Here is an 18,945-nt window from a genome sequence, read left to right on the forward strand (position 1 = left end):
GTATAAAGAAATAAAAAGAGAATGGACAGTGATGAATGCAAACAAACCCTTGTCCTCTTACCACTGAACTGAGGTTACCAAATGAGGGTAGAGGAATGGGGAGGGAGAGGGGATGAGATTGAACACTATTGTAAATAAAATTAAAAAATATTTATTGGGCATTCAAAAATTACCAGCTGGTGGTAGATTGATACCTTTTTATGAAAAGTGAGGAACCCAGGTCCAGAGAGATGGCAAGGGGTTAAGCTTCTTGCCTTGCACCTCAGTTCGAATCTCTCACACCACACACTGTTCCTTGATCACTGCCAGAAGTGAGTACCATAGGGTGTACGACACATACCCAACCCCTCCCTCAAAAAAATGTCGAACCTCAGCAAGCTACTTTATTTCTCCTAAATAATTCTCCTAAATATTTCTCCTAAATGTGGAGTGAAGGAGAGTACCAGTGATCTCTAGAAGCAATTTAGGGTGTTGTCTAGGGACTGGAGAGATAGCACAGTGAGTAAGGTGCTTGCCTTATATGCGGCCCACCCTGGTTTGATCCCCAGCATCTCATATTTTCTGCCAAGCACTGCCATGAGTAATTCCTGAGTGCAGAGCCCGGAGTAACCTCTGAGAATGCTGGATGTGGCTCCCAAACAAAACAAAACAATAAAATAAATTCCATTAGGGAGCTGGAATGATAGTACAGTGGGTGGGGCACTTACCTGGGTTCCACCCCTGGAAGCCCATATGGTCCCCTGAACCTTACCAGGAATAACTCCTGAGTGCAGAGCCAAGAGCTACCCCTAAGGCTTGCTGGGTGTAGCCCCCAAACAACAAAATTTCCATTAAAGCCAATCATGCTTTTGTTTGGAACAATCTTAAATTTGAAATCAACCTATCTGTACCGTATTAAAGGTTGCCAACAAAGAAAATAACTGTAAGTGTTTTGAATCTACTGGCTGGAAAATGTTTACCTTCTTATTTAAGGTTACTTACCTGAAATATTTGATAATGCTTTATTAGATTTTTTTCTTCTTTACTTGATTTTAAATTAAAAATTGAGAAATGTAGTTCTACTTAATGAATGATCAGTAAACTAAATATAAGCATCTCATACTTTTTTAAAAAAAGCTTTTGGTATATACCCAGCAATACTCAGAAGTTACTCCTAGCTCTGCACTCAAGAATTACTCCTGGTGGGCTTGGGGGACCATATGGGAAGCTAGAAATTGAACCTGGATTGTTTGTGCAAGGCAAATGCCCTACCTGCTGTGCTATCACTCTGGTTCCTAACTAGCACTTTTTGTTTTTGGGCCACACCTGGTGACGCTCAGGCTATGAGCTCAGAAATCGCTCCTGGCTTGGGGGACCATATGGGATGCCACGGGATCGAACTGCGGTCTGTCATAGGCTAGCGCGTGCAAAAGCAGATGCCTTACCGCTTGCGCCACCACTCCAGCCCCATAACTAGCATTTTTAAAAGAAAAATTTTATAGTTTTACTTTAAGTATTCTGATTGCATTTGTATTTAGAATTACTGAATGTTTTGTTGTATGTTAATAAAAATGCATCATTTGCCCAAAAAATGATAGTTTGAATTAAAACAGAAGTTCTTTTTTTCTATATTTGACTTTTTATTAAAGAGAGGTGGGGTAACATAGATTCTCAGTTTTGATTGTGTTTTAATCTACTCAGCATGACCAGCTCTGTGACAAAGCAAATTTTTTTGCTATTACAGTAGTATATGGTGGAGGCTGACCAACTGTTTTTGTTCCTCTTGTTCTCAGAATCTGTTTTTGAAACGCTCTTCCTTATGTTTTTCGCTTTCACAAATTGTGTCTTTGTTTCTTCCCTCATATTAATGCTTTTTTTTCCCCTTCTTCCTTCTTCGTGTAAATTAGAGTATACATTATTCATATACTTATACAGTGAAAGAGCTAAGCAAGCAAGAACTATCACAGTGTAATTAGTGTCTTCTAAGTGGTGAGGCTTTGATACCAGTAAACAATTTAATTCTAAAGGTCTTGTAGGAAATGCGATCTTATTGGGCAATATGAATGAATAAAATAGCAGAAATTGAGCATGATTGAATCTGTGTTATAAAGCACTTTTGGGTCTAGAGTTGGATTTTAGTTAAGGAAGGTTTATTAGTGTAACACATTTGAAAACAAAGAAATAGGGGCCCGGAGAGATAGCACAGTGGCATTTGCCTTGCAAGTAGCCGATCCAGGACCAAAGGTGGTTGGTTCAAATCCCGGTGTCCCAGATGGTCTCCCTGCCAGGAGTTATTTCTGAGCAGACAGCCAGGAGTAACCCCTGAGCACCGCCGGGTGTGGTCCCCCCCCAAAAAAAAGAAAACAAAGAAATAGTGGAGGAGTGAGTCAAGGAATTTTTTTAATTTGGTGGGGGCCCAAATGTAGAGATGCTGGGGAACTACTCTTGCTTGACTCATTTCTTATGGAAAGGGAAGGTACTCCCTGTGGTTTTTGTGGGGTGAACCCAGGTCTCCCACTGTGCTAACACTCTGGGGTCAACAATATGTTATTGTTGAGGTAAAGAGTTACTTGACATTTGTATGAAAGAAGTGTACAGCATGATTTTTTCTTTTCACATGGAGTAGCAAAAGTGAAAGACAAGTGAACTGAGAACACTTGAAGTTCAAAAAAAATGGGTTATGAGAAGCATTTAAAATAGCAAACACCTGCCTGGAATTCAATTATTTGATGATTTTTAGAAAGATCAACTTTTAATTTTGAGATAATTGGAGATTCCTAAGTAGTTGTGAGGTATGATAGAGATCTTTACTGTTTATCTAGTTTGCTTCAATAGCAATTTCTTTTTTTGTTTTTTTTTGGTTTTTGGGTCACACCCGGCAGCGCTCAGGGGTTACTCCTGGCTCTACACTCAGAAATTGCTCCTGGTAGGCTTGGGGGAACCATATGGGATGCTGGGACTCGAATCACCATCCTTCTGCATGCAAGGCTAACGCCTTACTTTCATGCTATCTCTCCGACCCCCAATAGCAATGCTTTATAAAACTGGAGTACACTATTAGAATCAAGATTTTGCATTTTGAGTCAAGTATAAAATGCTTTCATCAGTACAAGAACACTTCATGTTCAGTCTTACAGCCACACTCTTTGTTACAGCCCTTCTTTTGCCCTCTTTAACCTTTAGTCTGTCTTCATGTTCTCATTTTAAGAATGCTAGTCAAATTGGGTTTTATAGCATGTTCTTCTTTTTTGTTTGTTTGTTTTTTTGGCCACACCCAGTGACGCTCAGGGGTTACTTCTGGCTCTGTGCTCAGAAATTGCTCTTGGTTTGGGGGACCATATAGGACACCAGAAGATCGAACCGAAGTTTGTCTTAGACCAGCCACCTGCAAGACAAAACTGCTGTGCCACTGCTCCAGCCCCAGTATGTTCTAATTTGGAAATGAATCTTCTCAGTGTATTTTTATGAAGATGCTCCCAGATTGCTGTGTTTGTCAGTATTTTGCTTCTTTTTATTACTGACTAATATTCCATAGTTTAGATGTACCCCAGCTTATTTAATCATTTACCCATTTCAAATGCATTTGAGATTTTTCCATTGTTTTAATATGAATAAAACTTCTATAAATATTTGAATGAAGGTTTACGTGTGAACATATGTTTTTGCTTCTTTTGTGTCTATATATCTAAGAATGGAATTTCGAGGTCATATGGTAACTCTGTGTTTAATCTTTTGAAGAATTGCCAAACTTTTGTTTTCCACACTGACTGTTTTATTTTATATTCACACTAACAATGTCTGAAGGCTTCAGTTTCCCCAAATCCTTGCTAGTATGTGGCGCCTTTTATTTTTTGCCATTTTGATTGATATGTGTAGTATCTCATGGTATTTTTTAAATTTGCATTTCCCTTTTGGCTAACACTGTTGAACATCTTTTCAGGAGCTTAATTTCTTTGTTTAATTGCTTTTTTCTGTCTTCTGCCCATTTTGTAATTGGATTTTATGTTGACTTTTGAGAATTCTTTATTCTACATACGAATCCTTTGTTGGCTATGTGGTTTACAAATATATTATAGCACTCTGGTTTTATATTTCTATCCTCTTAACAGGGTCTTTTGCTGAGCAGATGATTTTATTTTTGATAAAGCCTAATTTGTCATTTTCCTTATATGGAGCTTTTGGTGTTTATTCACGCATGTGTTTCGTGTTAATTGTAAAAACTTTGCTAAGTCCTAAGGTCATAAAATTTGTCTTTTATATATTCTTTCTTTCTTTTTTTAGACTTTACAGTTTTGCTAATAAGCACTTTCTTTATTCTTTTTGGTTTTTTGTTTTGGAACCACATCTGGCAGCACTCAGGGTTTATACCTGGCTCTGTGTTCAGAAATTGCTCCTGGCAGGCTCGGGACCTTATGGGATGTTGGTGGTCGAGCCCAAGTCAGTCCGGATGCCTTTTGCCGCATGCAAAGCAAACACCTCACCTGCTGTGCTATCTCTTTGGCCCTTACTTTCTATGATCCATTTTGAGTTTTTTTTTGTTTGTTTGTTTTTTTAGCTTACATTTTGTATAAGAGTGGAGATTTAGTTCAAATTCTCTTAAATCTTTTTTTTTTTTTTTGGGTCACACCCGGCAGCACTCAGGGGTTACTCCTGGCTTCATGCTCAGAAATCGCTACTGGCCCGCTCGGGGGACCATATGGGACGCCGGGATTCGAACCGATGACCTTCTGCATGAAAGGCAAATGCCTTACCCTCCATGCTATCTCTCCGGCCCCATTAAATCTTTTTTTTTTTTTTTGGTTTTTGGGCCACACCTGGCTGTGCTCAGGGGTTACTCCTGGCTATCTGCTCAGAAATAGCTCCTGGCAGGCACAGGGGGCCATATAGGACGCAAGGATTCGAACCAACCACCATAGGTCCTTGTCCTGGATAGGCTGCTTGCTATCTCTCCGGCCCTAATTTTTTTGTTTTTATTTTTGTTTTTGGGTCACACCCACTGATGCTCAAAGGTTAGTCCTAGTTTAGGAAATACACCTGGTGATGCATGGGGCACCATATGGATGCCATGGATCCAACTATGGTCAAGTGCATACAAAGCAAATGCCTTATCCATTATACCATCTCACTGGCTCCTCTTACAATTTGTACTTTTGCCCATGGATGTCTAATTTTCCAGTCTGTCGGAAACAGGATTATCCCCCCCCACCACTAAATTGCATTTGTCAAAATAACAAAATCTTTTTGATCAGAAATTACTTGGGTAGATTTGTGTGAGTCTTATTTTTGGATTTTTTTTTTCTTTTCTGTTTTTCTTTTTGTTGATAACATTACCAAAGCTACCTAGAATATATCTTGATATTGGGCAGAAAAATGTTCACTTTATCTTCTTCATCAAAATAGTTTTAACTAATTTGCTTCCTTTGCCTTCCCACATAAATTTTAGAATAATTTTGTCTGTTCTACAAAAGCTGTCTGGTGAGGAATTTGAAAAGAATTTCGTTAAACTAGTATGTCAGTTTGTGGATAATTGACATCTTTCTTCAGTGAGCCTTCCAATCCACAAATAAAATGTGTCATTTATTTGAATATCTTTTGATTAGCATTGTATGGTTCTTAGCTTAGTTTTGTTAGAATTATATCTAAGAATTTCTTATTAAAAAGTAATTATAATTGGTATCATATCAAATTTTGTTGATTGCTTGTATATAGGAATTCAAGTAAATTTCTTAATAGTTTGTATCTCTGACTTTGCTGAATTCACTTATTAGTCTTTTTTTTTTTTGATTTTGTTCTTTTGTAGATTATTTGGAGATTTCTATGTAGATAATAGTGTCATCAGCAAGTAGGGAAAGTTGGTTTTTAGTTCTTTTCCAATTTTTTTAAATGGACTTACTCTTCTAGGACTGTGTTGACCAAGACAGGTGAAAATATACATCTTTGCTTGTTTCTGATCTTAGAGAAAGGATCTGTCTCTCTATTAAGTTATATGAGTTATAGAATTTTGACATGTATTTTATCAAATTGAGGAAGTTTTATTCTATTTTGTTTTGGGCCACAAAAAGCTGTGTGTATCCCCCAAAGAAAACAAAACAAAAATGACAAGTTCACTTTCCTTATTAGTTCTGGAACTATGTAAATTATTATGTCATATTGTATTGTGAGAAAATGGTTTATCTCATCCAAGTTGTAAATTGATGCATGTGGACTTTTGTTTCTCTTATTATTCTTTGATGATAAGTGATGCCCTGGATTTCATTCCTTAGATGATAATTTGTAGCTTTCCTCTCTCTTTTTCAATTTCTTAGTTCTTTTATCAATTCTTTATCTACCTAAAGAGCCAGATTCATTTAATCTATTTCTCAGTTTCTATTGTTTTCTACTTAGCTTTATTGTTGCCTCTTTAAGTGCTTTTGGGAGTTAGATTGAACTTAGATTCCTGATTTCCTCCCCTTTTCTAATATTTGCACTTAGTACTATTAATTTCTCTTCTGTCACTGTTTTATCTCCTCCTGAAATACGTGACTAAAGTGTGTGACTCTTTAAAAATACCGTCAGTGGGTATGCTATTGTAGTCATGGAAGGAAAGGAGGGGGAAATGATTGAAATATAAAATTTATACTTCTAAAGTTTACAGTTCAAAGTATAATAGAGGTTTTAGTATATTGCTAGGCACAACCTCTCTCAGATTCTTTCCTCTAGGATTTGGTACTTGGCAGCTGGGAGCTCCTTGCATGGGATGGATCTAAAGTGTTTAGTGTTCACTGTTTATTAATCTTTCATTTTATCTGCTCACTTTCAGTGCATCCATTAGTTTTAGCATCCTTAGTCTTGACCCTCACCATGGGATGACTGGTGCTCATACTTTATTTTGGATTTCATTCCTTTGAGATACCCTAAACTTTTTTTATTTATTTATTTATTTATTTATTTATTTATTTATTTATTTATTTATTTATTTATTTATTTGGTCTTTGGGCCACACCAGGCAGCACTCAGGTGTTTCTCCTGGCTCTATATTTAGAAATCGCTCCTGGCAGGCTCAGGGGACCATATGGGTTGCTGGGATTTGAATCACCATCCTTTGGCATGCAAGGCCTTACTTCCATGCCATCTCTCCGGCCCCACTTTTAAAATTTTTTTTTTTAAATATATTAATCTGCTTCATTCTGCTGTTTAACTACTTTGATTTCTCCTTTTCCAAAATTGCTGTTTCTGGTTAACTGCAGGTCATTGTGTGTTTTGTTTGAAATATTGGGTTCATAATGTTTCCTTTAATCGGATCTCAGTTGGAAGGAAGATAAATGTATTTTTTGTTTGTTTTGGGGCCACACTGGTGGCACTCAAGGGTTACTCCTGGCTCTGCACTCAGAAATTGCTCCTGGTGGGTTTGGGGATCATATGGGATGCCAGGAACTGAACCTGGGTGCGTCCTGGGTTGGCCATGTGCAAGGCAAGCACCCTACTGTTGTGCTGTCTCTCCAGCCACCAATAAATACATCTGAATGTCATTATCATATTGAAATGGAAATCTGGAATCAAATAGTCATGCCAGTTTTTCATATTCATAAGTATGATATAAAATAATAATTTTTAAAACTGGCAACCAGCATGATTTTTTACAAAATACAAAATAGGGTCTGGTTAGTGCACATTCTTAGCCTCGATTCAATCCCTAGATACTACATAGCCACCCAAGCATCACAGAGAAACTGAGCTTCATTGGGTGTGGCCACCTGGAGGTCGTCTCAGTGCACTAGGTGGCCCAGATGGTATTGAACCACTGGCTGGTTGACCTGATAATTATCAGGAGTGGCTCCAGGTTCTTTGAATACAGCTTGGGACATATACCCCCATTAGCAAAAGAAAATCTAGGAAAGAAAAAATAAGAAATTAAAATATTGGGACACATGAAATAATTATGCAGAACTTCTACAGGATACTATTAGAATTGAAGCAGCATAATGTCAGAAAATGAGAGAAAAAGAAAATATTTGGAAGAAAAGTAAGGAGAAAGTGAAAGTCAAAGATGAGACTGATGTTGAAAAATGGGGAGTGGGATAAGGCTATGGAAAATTTGTTCTTTAGTTTTCATGTATTTGTTTCAGTCTAGTATATACCTGGAAGGTAACAGCCTGAGCTGGCATTTATTTTGCCAGTTCAAAATGAACTAGTATTTCCTGACTCATTTATTTAAAATTTTCTTTTGCTGGGATCAGGGAGATGGCTCAGATGGGTGGGCATATATATGTCTTGCATGCTTGAGGCCCTGACTTTGACTCCCAACACTGTATGGACCATTGCACACTAATAGTTCTGCTCTTGGTGGTTTCCAAGAGTATTGCAGAGATACCGATCTCTGAGCACTGTTGGGGAGGCCCATCCCCTTCCAAATTATTTTTATTACTTAATAGAACTTTATGTACCAGATACTTTATTCTAAAGCTGTAATATATAAATATTCTAAAATAGTGTACTACTGCAGTATAACAAATACTTCAGAAAGGTTTAAATAAAAGCACACTCTAAAGTCACCTCTTTAAAGCTCTAAAAAGATGGTCTGGCCTGTATTTTTATTTTGTTTTGTTTTGGGGTCACACCTGGTGATGCTCAAGGTTTACTCTTTTTTTTTTTTTTTTTTTTTTTTTTTTTTTGGTTTTTGGGCCACACCCTGTGAGGCTCAGGGGTTACTCCTGGCTATGCGCTCAGAAGTTGCTCCTGGCTTCTTGGGGGACCATATGGGACGCCGGGGGATCGAACCGCGGTCCGTCCTAGGTTAGCGCAGGCAAGGCAGGCACCTTACCTCCAGCGCCACCGCCCGGCCCCTTCAAGGTTTACTCTTGATTCTATACTCAGGAATCACTCTTAGCTGACTTGGGGAAGACATTGGCAATACTCTCCAAAGCATTGTACAGATATTTTTGTTTGTTTTTGGGTCACACCTGGCTGCACTCAGGGGTATTACTGGCTCTATCCTCAGAAATCACTCCTGGCAGGCTTGGGGGACCATATGGGATGCCAGGATTCGAACCACCGTCCTTCAGCATGCAAGACAAACACCTTACCTCCATGCTATCTCTCCGGCCCCAGCATTGTACAGATTTAATGCAATTCATCTAAGCATACTGATGACATTCTTCAAAGAAGTGGGTCAAATACTCCTGAAATTTATTTGTAACAATAAACACCCATGAATAGCTAAAGCAACCCTAAGGAAAAAGAAAATGGGAGACATCACTTTCCCCAACTTTAAATTGTACTACAAAGCAATAGTCATTAAAACAGCATGGTATTGGAATAAAGACAGACCCTCAGAGCAGTAGAATAGACTTGAGTATTCAGAGAGTGCCCCCCAGACATACAATCAATTAATCTTTGATAAAGGGGCAATAAATGCAAAATGGAGCAAGGAAACCTCAACAAGTGGTGTTGGGACAACTGGTCAACCACATGCAAAAAAGCAAACTTGACGTCCATCTAACACCATGCACAAAGGTCAAATCCAAATGGATTAAAGACCTTGATATTGGACCCAGAACCATAGGTTTACAGAACAAAACACTCCATGACATTGAGACTAAAGGCACCTTCAAAGAAGAAACATTATTTTCTAAACAAGAGGAAGCAGATAAACAAATGGGACTATATTAAGCTGAAAAGCTTCTGCACCTCAAAGGGAATAGTGATGAGAATACAAAGGCCACCCACAGAATGGGAGAAATTTTTCATCCATTACCCATCAGATAAAGGGCTAATATCTAAAATATACAAGGCACTGACAGAACTTAACAGGAAAAAAACGCCTGACCCAATCAAAAAATGGCAAGAAGAAAGGAATAGATACTTCCACAAAGAAGAAATACAAATGGCCAAAAGGCACATGAAAAATGCTCCAAATCACTAATTATCAGGGAGATGCAAATCAAAAAGCAATAATGAGGTATCATCTTATGCCACAGAGACTGGCATACATCACAAAAAAAAAAAAAAAAAAAACCAAGAACAGGGAGGCAAAGGTATGGGATGCATGCTGGGAACAGGGGTGGAGGGAGGACAACACTGGTGGTGGGAATGGCCCTAATTCACTGTCACTGCATATTTTAAATATAACTGTGAAAAGACTTGTAATTCACATTGGTCACAATAAAAATTACTAAAAACAAACAAACAAAAAGAAACCTCCAAGAACAATCAGTGCTGGAGGGGATGTGGGGAAAAAGGAATATGAGAAGCCAGGGACCTAACCCAGGTTGGCCTTGTACAAAGCAAGCACTCTACTTGCTGTTTTATCACTCTGGTCCCTTTTGTAGACTTTCTATGCTTATAAATTTGTGTAGTAACATACTTACAACTATTCAAATATAGTCTTAACGTTTTATTTTCCCCAATAGGAATTACTATGGCTATCTTGATATCCCAGTTTTCTACTTAACAGTATATAAATATGCCAAAACCTTTTTTTATAAAAGGTTACAAATACTAAGGCTATGTTATCCTTTTTTTTTTTTTTTTTTTTAATGCCACACCCAGCAATGCTAGGATTTACTCCTGGTTCTGCCCTTGGAAATCACTTCTGGTGGTGCTCAGAGGACCATATGGGATGCCGGAGATTGAACTCCAGCTGTCTGAATGCAAGAAAAGCACCATACCTGCTATACTTTCGCTTCAGCCCCTAAATTATTTTTTAATGGTAGCATACTATTCTGTTGTGTGGAATTCTGTACCTGACCTTTGCTGGACATTTTTCTGTTTGTAGATCATGTGCTGCAATCTCTGGCCTCAAGGGCTAGTCTGTGGTGCACATTCTCTTCCCTTTGAGCAATTTCTCTGCTCTCTTCTGCCCTATTCATGGACTTCCCATTCTCCACATTGCTTTTAGAAGCTACATTCTCAGTATCTCTTTACATACTGATATTGACATTTTTATGGGATGGATTCTTTCATGTGGGATTTCTGGATAGATTCAGTGTATGTGTAAAGCTTTGATATTGTATTCTTTTTCTTTCGAATTTATTATTTACTTTATTATTTTATATTTTGGGTTTTTTGGTCACACCTGGTGGTGCTCAGGAGTTATGTCTCACTGTGCTCAGAAATTGCTCCTGCCAGGCTTGGGGGACCATAAGGGATGCTGGGGATAGAACCCGGGTTCGTCTCGGGTTGGCTGCGTGCAAGGCCAATGCCCTACTTCTGTGCTCTGGCCCACATAAATAAATAACATTTATTTATTGTATACAATTTACAACACTCAAAAGCTAAGAAGAGTATAATAAATCCTTATATATCCTTTTCATAAAGTTACTTACAGAACAAAGTTTTCATCTAATTTTCTCATTCTTCCCAAGTCCCTCCCATCTCCTTTGTCTGCTTGTCTAATTTGGAAGCAGTTCTGGATATCTTGTATCATTTCCATAAACACATCGTATTTCCTTCTGGGAAATTTTTCTTCAATTTGCCAATATTTGTTTCATATGTATGCTCGCAGAAACTTATTTGAGTGAGTCAAGGTGGCTTTTGGTTGGTTTTAGATGATATATTTTGGCAATGATTATGTAGCAGGACCAATTTTTATTTTTGCATATTTTTTCTTTTCTTTAAACATTTTTATTGACTTACTGGGCCTTTCAATATTATTGCTATACTTTCATTTCATGCATTCATTATTCCAACATTATTTTGTTATAGCTGATGTATTTTTATACTATATTTTCATGCATACTTCATTCCACCACTTGAGTGCCTTTTTCCCTTCTTCAGTGTTTCAAGGATCCCTTCCCTTTCTCTCTCCATATAAGCTCAGTTCTGTAGATAAAACCTTTAGTTTTGATGACTTTGATTATTTGTTTTTCCCTTACTATGTTTCCTTTTATCTTTTATCTCACATTTGGCATAAATCTCTCTGTCTCTGTCTCTTTCTGAATCTGTTTCTGTGTGTGTGTGTGTGTGTGTGACATCAAATACATAGGTGACTAGAGGTAAACTCCAGAAATTATAGAAAACTGTAAATGAAAGATAAATTGATAAAGTAATTCTTTTTAAAAAAACCATCTATTTTTTTACAAGTCTACATATTTAAGAATATTAATACTATGAGTGAGTTTGTATGGTAAGAATCTCAAATTTGGTAAGAGTCAAGAGAATTAAGAAAAATTTAAGGAGAGATTCTGAATCAGCCTATAGAAGTATAAAAGTGTATTCCTAAAAAAAATAGTGTATTGCTCCACTCCCTCCCAAAGTATATTTTATCTTAAGAAAGGGAATATATAGGGGCCGGAGAGATAGCATGGAGGTAAGGCATTTGCCTTTCATGCAGAAGGTCATCGGTTCGAATCCCAGCTTCCCATATGGTCCCCCGTGCCTGCCAGGAGCAATTTCTGAGCATGGAGCCAGGAGTAACCCCTGAGCACTGCCAGGTGTGACCCAAAAACCACAAAAAAAAAAAAAAAAGAAAGGGAATATATATATATATATATATGAAAGGGAATATAAGTTTTATGTTAGAAAAGACTGTATTATAGATACTGGCTAAATGGATTAATAAATATAATAAAATACTATAGTAAAAAATTTAGTGGGGGCCAGAGTGATAGCACAGCACAATGGTAGGGTGTTTGCCTTGCATGTAGCCAACATAGGACAGACCCCGGTTCTATTCCTGGCATCCCATTTGGTTCCCAGAGCCTTCCAGGAGTGATTTCTGAGCGCAGAGCCAGGATTAAACCCTTGACCATCTCTGGGTGTGACCCAAAAAGCAAAGGAAAAAAAATTCAATGAATTAAAAAAACTGATCACATCACTAATTATCAGGGAGATCCAAATCAAAACAATAATGCATTACCATCTTGTGCCACAGAGACTGGCACACATTACAAAGAACAAGAACAGTCAGTGCTGGCGGGGATGTGGGGAGAAAGGAACTCTCATTCACTATTGGTGGGAATGCTGTCTAGTCCAGTCCTTATGGAAAACAATATGGAGATTCCCCCAAAAAACTGGAAATTGAACTTCCATATGATTCAGCTATACCACTCCTAGGGATATACCCTAGGAACACAAAAAACACAATACAAATATGTTTTCCTCACACCTATATTCATTGCAGTGTTACAATAGCCAGAATTTGGAAACAGCTCAAATGCCCTTCAACAGATGAGTGGCTAAAGAAACAGTATTACATCTATAAAGTGGAATACTATGCAGTTGTCAGAAAAATGAAGTTATGAAATTTTCCTAAACATGAATTATGTTGAGTGAAGTAAGTTAGAGGGAGAGAGATAGACACAGAACAGTCTCACTCATCTATGGGTTTAAGAAAATAAGACATCATTGTAATAATACATAGAGACAATAGACATGAGGACTTTAAGGACTGGCCCATGCTATGAAGCTTACTACAAAGAGTGGTGAGTCCAGTTATAGAAATAACTATACTGCCAACTATCATATTAATGATAGTGAGTGAGACAAATAGAATGCCTGTCTTGAATAAAGGCATGGTGTGGGGGAGAAGGGACTTGGGAGGGCATTGATTATGGGAATGTTGCTCTGGTGAAAGGGGGTGCTCTTTTTGGTAACTAAAACCCAACCACAAACATGGTTGTAATCATGGTGCTTAAAGATATTTTAAAAAATTTCTTTAATAATTAATTATTTCAAGGGAAAGAAAAGAAGTTAAAAAGCAAAACAAAAGGGTGCCGGAGTGGAAGGGCATTTGCCTTGCATGCAGAAGGATGGTGGTTCAAATCCCAGCATCCTATATGGTTCCCCGAGCCTGCCAGGGCTGATTTCTGAGTGCAGAGTCAGGAGTAACCCCTGCGTACTGCTGGGTGTGACCCAAAAACCAAACCAAACCAAAACAAAACAAAAGGCTCCTTCTGGGGCCAGAGCAATAGCACAGCAGTAGCACAGCCACAGCATGTGGCCAACCTGGCACAGACCAGGCATCGGGTCAATTCCTGGCATCCCAGAGCCTGCCAGGAGTGATTTCTCAGTGCAGAGCCAGTAATAACTCCTGAGAGCTGTTGGTTGTGGCCCCAAACCAAACAAAAACAAAAACAATAAAGAAACTCCTTTAATACTTCTTGCAAGACTGAATTCAAGGTTATGAATTCCCTAAGATTATTCCTGGAGTTCTCAATAGTTTCTTTAAATTTGAATGATGATCTAGCTGGATAGAATATTCTTAAGGATGACTTTATTTCTTTGAGTTTTTGTTCATTGTTTGGTCTTCTACACGGGGACAGTCTCATTTGATAGGTTGCTGTGAGGCTTTCGGGGTTTCCTTTGTATATAAGCTCCTTTTTCCATCTTGATGATGTTAGTATTCTGTCATTAGTTTTGAATTTTGCCATTTGGTGATTTCCTATTTGAGTTTATTTTTGCTAGGATATTATGGGTCTCTTAGATATCAGTGCCTGTATTCCTCAACTCTTGGAAATTCTTGTTGATGCTTTAACTATTGTTTCTTCATTAAATTTGCTTTCTTGTTCTTCAGTGACTTTGATGATTTTTTTACTTTTAAACTCATCCCATAGTTCCCTAGTATGCTGTTCATGTCCTTTCAGATGATTTTCCACCTTCTGTTGCTTTCTAGCAGTTTTCTCCGTCTCATTGTGTAGCCCCTTGAAATTTTCCTCAGCTGTTGTTATTCTGCTGCTCATACTTCTACTGAGATTTTTTTTTTTTTGCTTGTAATCAGGAATTACTCTTGGTTCTACACTTAGGGGTCCTTCCTGGCAGTGTCCAGGTGACCATCTGGAGTTCTGGGGATTGAACCAAGGTTGGCTGTATGCAAGGCAAGTGCCTTCCCTGCTGTATGATCTCTCTAGCCTCAATTGAATTTTTAATATTGGCTATCATACTATTCACTTCTGCTTACAACTTTCTCATTTCAGCACTCATACTTCCTTGTGCTTTGCTGTACCATTTTTTTCATTGGTTCACTAAACATACATTAAACATACAATGGTGTCACTAAAGTCATTGTCTGAGGATTTATTGGGCTGGGTGGTGCTGGTTGTCCTTCTGTGTTAGAATTTTAACTCATTGAGCTTGGCATTCTTCTATGTGCATGTCTTTCCCTTTGGGTTTGCTGTGCTCTTCCTTGCTCTGTGGAAGTTGATGAAGAGTTGTTGGGAGATAGATTTACCTGGAGGGGGTGGTACAGGGAGTAAAAATGTTCAGGAGCAGTGGAGCTGGATTGGTTGAAATGGCCAGGTGGAGCAGTTTTCTTTTCTTTTTCTTTTTTTTTATTTATTTATTTATTTATTTATTTATTTATTTATTTATTTATTTATTTATTTATTTATTTATTTTTGTTTTTGGGCCACACCCAGTGGTGCTCCGAAATCGCTCTTGGCAGGCAGCGGGACCATATTGGGATGCCAGGATTCGAACCACATCTATTGTGGGTGGGCCGTTTGCAAGGCAAACACCCTACTGCTGTGCTAGCTCTCTAGTCCCTGGAACAGTTTTCTAAGGTCTTAGTTAAAGTATAAACATCACAAATATAGTGCTTTTCTTCCCTCTTTCTTTTTTTTTTAATTTTTTTAAAATTTTTTTATTGTGACTGAAGTGCATTACACAGAATTATTTACGGTACATAGAGACAATGAATGAAGGACATTCCCATCCACCAATGTTGTCCTCCCTCCACTCCTGTTCCCAGCATGTCTCCCATATCTCCCTCCTTTACCCTCCCCCCCACCCCTCAAATACTAGTGTAACTGGTCTCCACTTTACAGCTTGTTGTAGATTGGGTATCTATTCTGTTGTCATTGACTTTGGGTTTGGCGTTCCAGTCTGATCATTTTTTATTTTCACTACATGTTCATATGACTGGTCCTGGTATCATCATTCCCCCCCCCCCCAATTTATGAGGCTGAATGATTCAAGTTATGTGATTCTGTTGGAGATAAAAGGGTTAAGGGTTACTCAGTTCAATCAAAAGAGTTGTCAAGTTCAAGGGCATAAGACTTAAACAACAATAAAAATCCTTGTTTGTCTCAGGGAAAATTATTATCTGATTTTTCAGAAGGTTTTGGCTACAGTTACCAATTCCTATGTCAGGCTTAAGGACTAGGCACTGAGTATTAGGATATTAGTATCCTGAGCTCATTAAAGTTTTACTTAGCATCTTAAGCCAAATAAGGAACATAAAAGCCTCATGTAATCGATATTTCTTCTCATTATTTCTTACGATCAGTATTAAAATAGCTCAAGTTTGCCAACTTCTTACCTAATGGTCACTGGGAAAAGCCCAAGATTACATTTATTGTAAATATTGTGGGAGTATGATTGTAATGAATTATTTAGTAAGGCTCTATACTTTTTTTTTTTTTTGTACTGAGGATGAGAAAAATGTTTAAAATAATGATGAGTTAGTCTCTCCTTGCCAATAAAACCATTCAGGTGAAGTAGGTAAGTTGATAGAGAGGTTCTTGAATAATCCTGGAGAAAGAAAAATCAAATTAGATATAAACCTGACCTTTTAAATCAGAGTACAATCTTAAAGCCTTTATATTAGGAGAGTGGCCTCCTTTTTTCATATACAGAATTCTGCAGATGCTTTATAAGCTGAGAAAATTTGCCTCCCAAAGGTCTACCATATTTAAACTCATTTGTCTCAGTTAAAAAACTCTTTGCTTTTGACAGCATGACCTAGAATTTGTCCTTGTTTTCAGACTAATTTAAAAATATCAGAGAAAAGCCCTCAGAAGTTTATGGCATTTCTTAAGATAACCCTGACCTAGGTGGTCTCTTTCCTTTTTCCATATCACTACGAAAATTTGGCTAAGAGTTCATTTTTTGCTTCTTGGAGGCCTTTGACAAACCAAGAGGACAATTTCCATGTTGTTTGTTTGTTTGTTTGTTTATTTTGGTTTTTGTGTCACACCTGGCAGCGCTCAGGGGTTACTCCTGGCTCTACGTTCAGAAATTGCTCCTGGCAGGCTCAGGGGACTATATGGGATGCCGGGATTCGAACCACCGTCCTTCTGCATGCAAGGGAAATGCACTATCTCCACGCTATCTCTCCGGCCCCTCCATGTCATTTAGAATCAGTTTTCAGTTATATCACTTTGTTCATAGGAGAAGCACAAAGAATTTCTCAAGAGACCTGAGGTATACTTACCTGGCAGGGGAGATACCATGATCACGAAGGTGGTTTCCCCAGGACGAGGCTTATCCATTGCACTCCGGATGTGCTGACCCCTGCGATTTCCCCAAATGTGGGAAACTCGGCTGCATAATTTGTGGTAGTGGGGGACTGCGTTCGCGCTCTCCCCTGAGGAAAAAAAAAAAAAAAGAAAAAAAAAGACCTGAGGTAGAATTCTAAAAGTTTCCATTTCACAGCAAGTTACTGTAAAGGTTTGTACATCCTCTGTGCGCTTTGTTTCCCTAGTTTGCTAGTCTTCCAGGGCCACTAATGCATTGGAACTGTCTCTTTTATAGCTCTTAGAGTTAAATGAAAGAGACATGAGCATTCTCATAAGTTGCTCTGTCCCGAAGCAGCTTTGTTTCTAGACCTACCATACCCCCTTTACATCACTAGAGTCTGATTTGTTTGTTTGTTCTGGGGCCGCATTTGACTAAGGGTTTACTCTTGATTTTGGGCTAAGGGTACAGAGGATCTTGTTCAGTGCCAGGACTGAACCAGGGTTGACTGCATTGCATGCAAAGCAAGTGCCTTACCTGCTGTACTCTCTCCAGCCTCTAGCAGATTTTATTGAGTAAAATTTTTCGAGACTATTTCTTTTAAACCAGTATATTTTCACTAAAACAATTTTCTGCCAGTCATCAGGTCATTCATTTCCCTATGGTTTTAGAGTGGGCCTATGATAATGTTCTGTTCTTGAGATGTAACATACAACAACAGCCAGCCATCAGACCCATTTAAGAGGTAGTAAGTAGGTATTAACTGGGCTTACAAGTAAATGAGTCTGCATGAAAATTCTCAACTGAGTTTTGCTTTCTGATATACTGGAGTAGTTAAAGCAGCAGCGTCCTGTGTAATGGAGAGCCAAGGATCTGAGAATAGATTTTTATTTGTTGGAAAGCTGGAACCATAGAGCTATGTAGTATTCGTTTTTATTAGTTATTTGGAAAAATGGAAACATGGGTTCTGTTCAGTCTAACCTCAATTAATTTTATAATCAAGTATCTTAAAGATTTTCTAACGTCTGGTGATACATATCTGGTCTAAATTTTGGTTAATTTTTAAGTCTGTGTTTTTATGTAGTTGCATATCTATGGCATATTATGATTATTTTTTAAATGTAGTGTAGAACAAATTTCTAGTAAATGGCAGACAGAAAATACCTCAAAGAATAGAACAATATCAATCCTATTTTTAAATATTAAAAATTTTCTCTGGGCCGGAGCAATAGCACAGCAGTAGGGCGTTTGCCTTGCACCTGGGCAACCACCTAAGGACCTCAGTTTGATTCCTGGCATCCCATATTGTCCCCCGAGCCTGCCAGGAGTGACTTCTGAGCACAGAGCCAGTAGTAACCCCCGAGTGCCACCGTGTGTGATCCCTCCCCCCAAAAAAGATCAAAAAACTGTAAATGAGAATTTTTTTAAAGTTGTATTTATAGCTGCAAGAATTTATAGTACATATGCTCTCCACTTGCCCTTTCTTTCCTTTATCACTGATTTCTCCACATTCATTTTCTCTATCTCAGTACTGACAACATTTTTTTCTTTCCTTAGAAAAATGAAATTGTAAGTGAATTTGCCCAGAAAGTGTTCAGGCTTAGTTTTGGAAATATTCAGTTTGTCCACAGTTTAGCAACTCTGCAGCTTTGTTATGGATGTTCTTGCCGTGTTGAGATGACTTCATGCTTGGATCCCATTAATAGCACCATTGTATGTTAAATAAACCTCTCATCTTTGCCAGAGGTTGGTCATTACAGCTCAATTGTGATTCTATCAGTATGTGGTCAGCAGGGAGCCCAAGTATATTTGCTG

The 18,945-nt window shown here is 38.1% G+C and overlaps 1 protein-coding gene and 1 non-coding gene across 2 annotated transcripts in view; both read left to right on the forward strand.

Annotated features, from left to right (window-relative positions):
* EXOC6B (exocyst complex component 6B) overlaps positions 1 to 18,945 on the forward strand; it is a 604,019-nt gene that overhangs the window by 13,759 nt on the left and 571,315 nt on the right. The gene's annotated exons all lie outside the window — the stretch shown is intronic.
* On the forward strand, positions 17,100 to 17,263 carry LOC126025230 (U1 spliceosomal RNA). Its single transcript, XR_007501272.1, has one exon. It is a non-coding gene; the product is annotated as a U1 spliceosomal RNA (small nuclear RNA).

Source organism: Suncus etruscus, chromosome 12 (genome assembly GCF_024139225.1).
Source record: "Suncus etruscus isolate mSunEtr1 chromosome 12, mSunEtr1.pri.cur, whole genome shotgun sequence".
Taxonomy (NCBI): Eukaryota; Metazoa; Chordata; class Mammalia; order Eulipotyphla; family Soricidae; genus Suncus; species Suncus etruscus.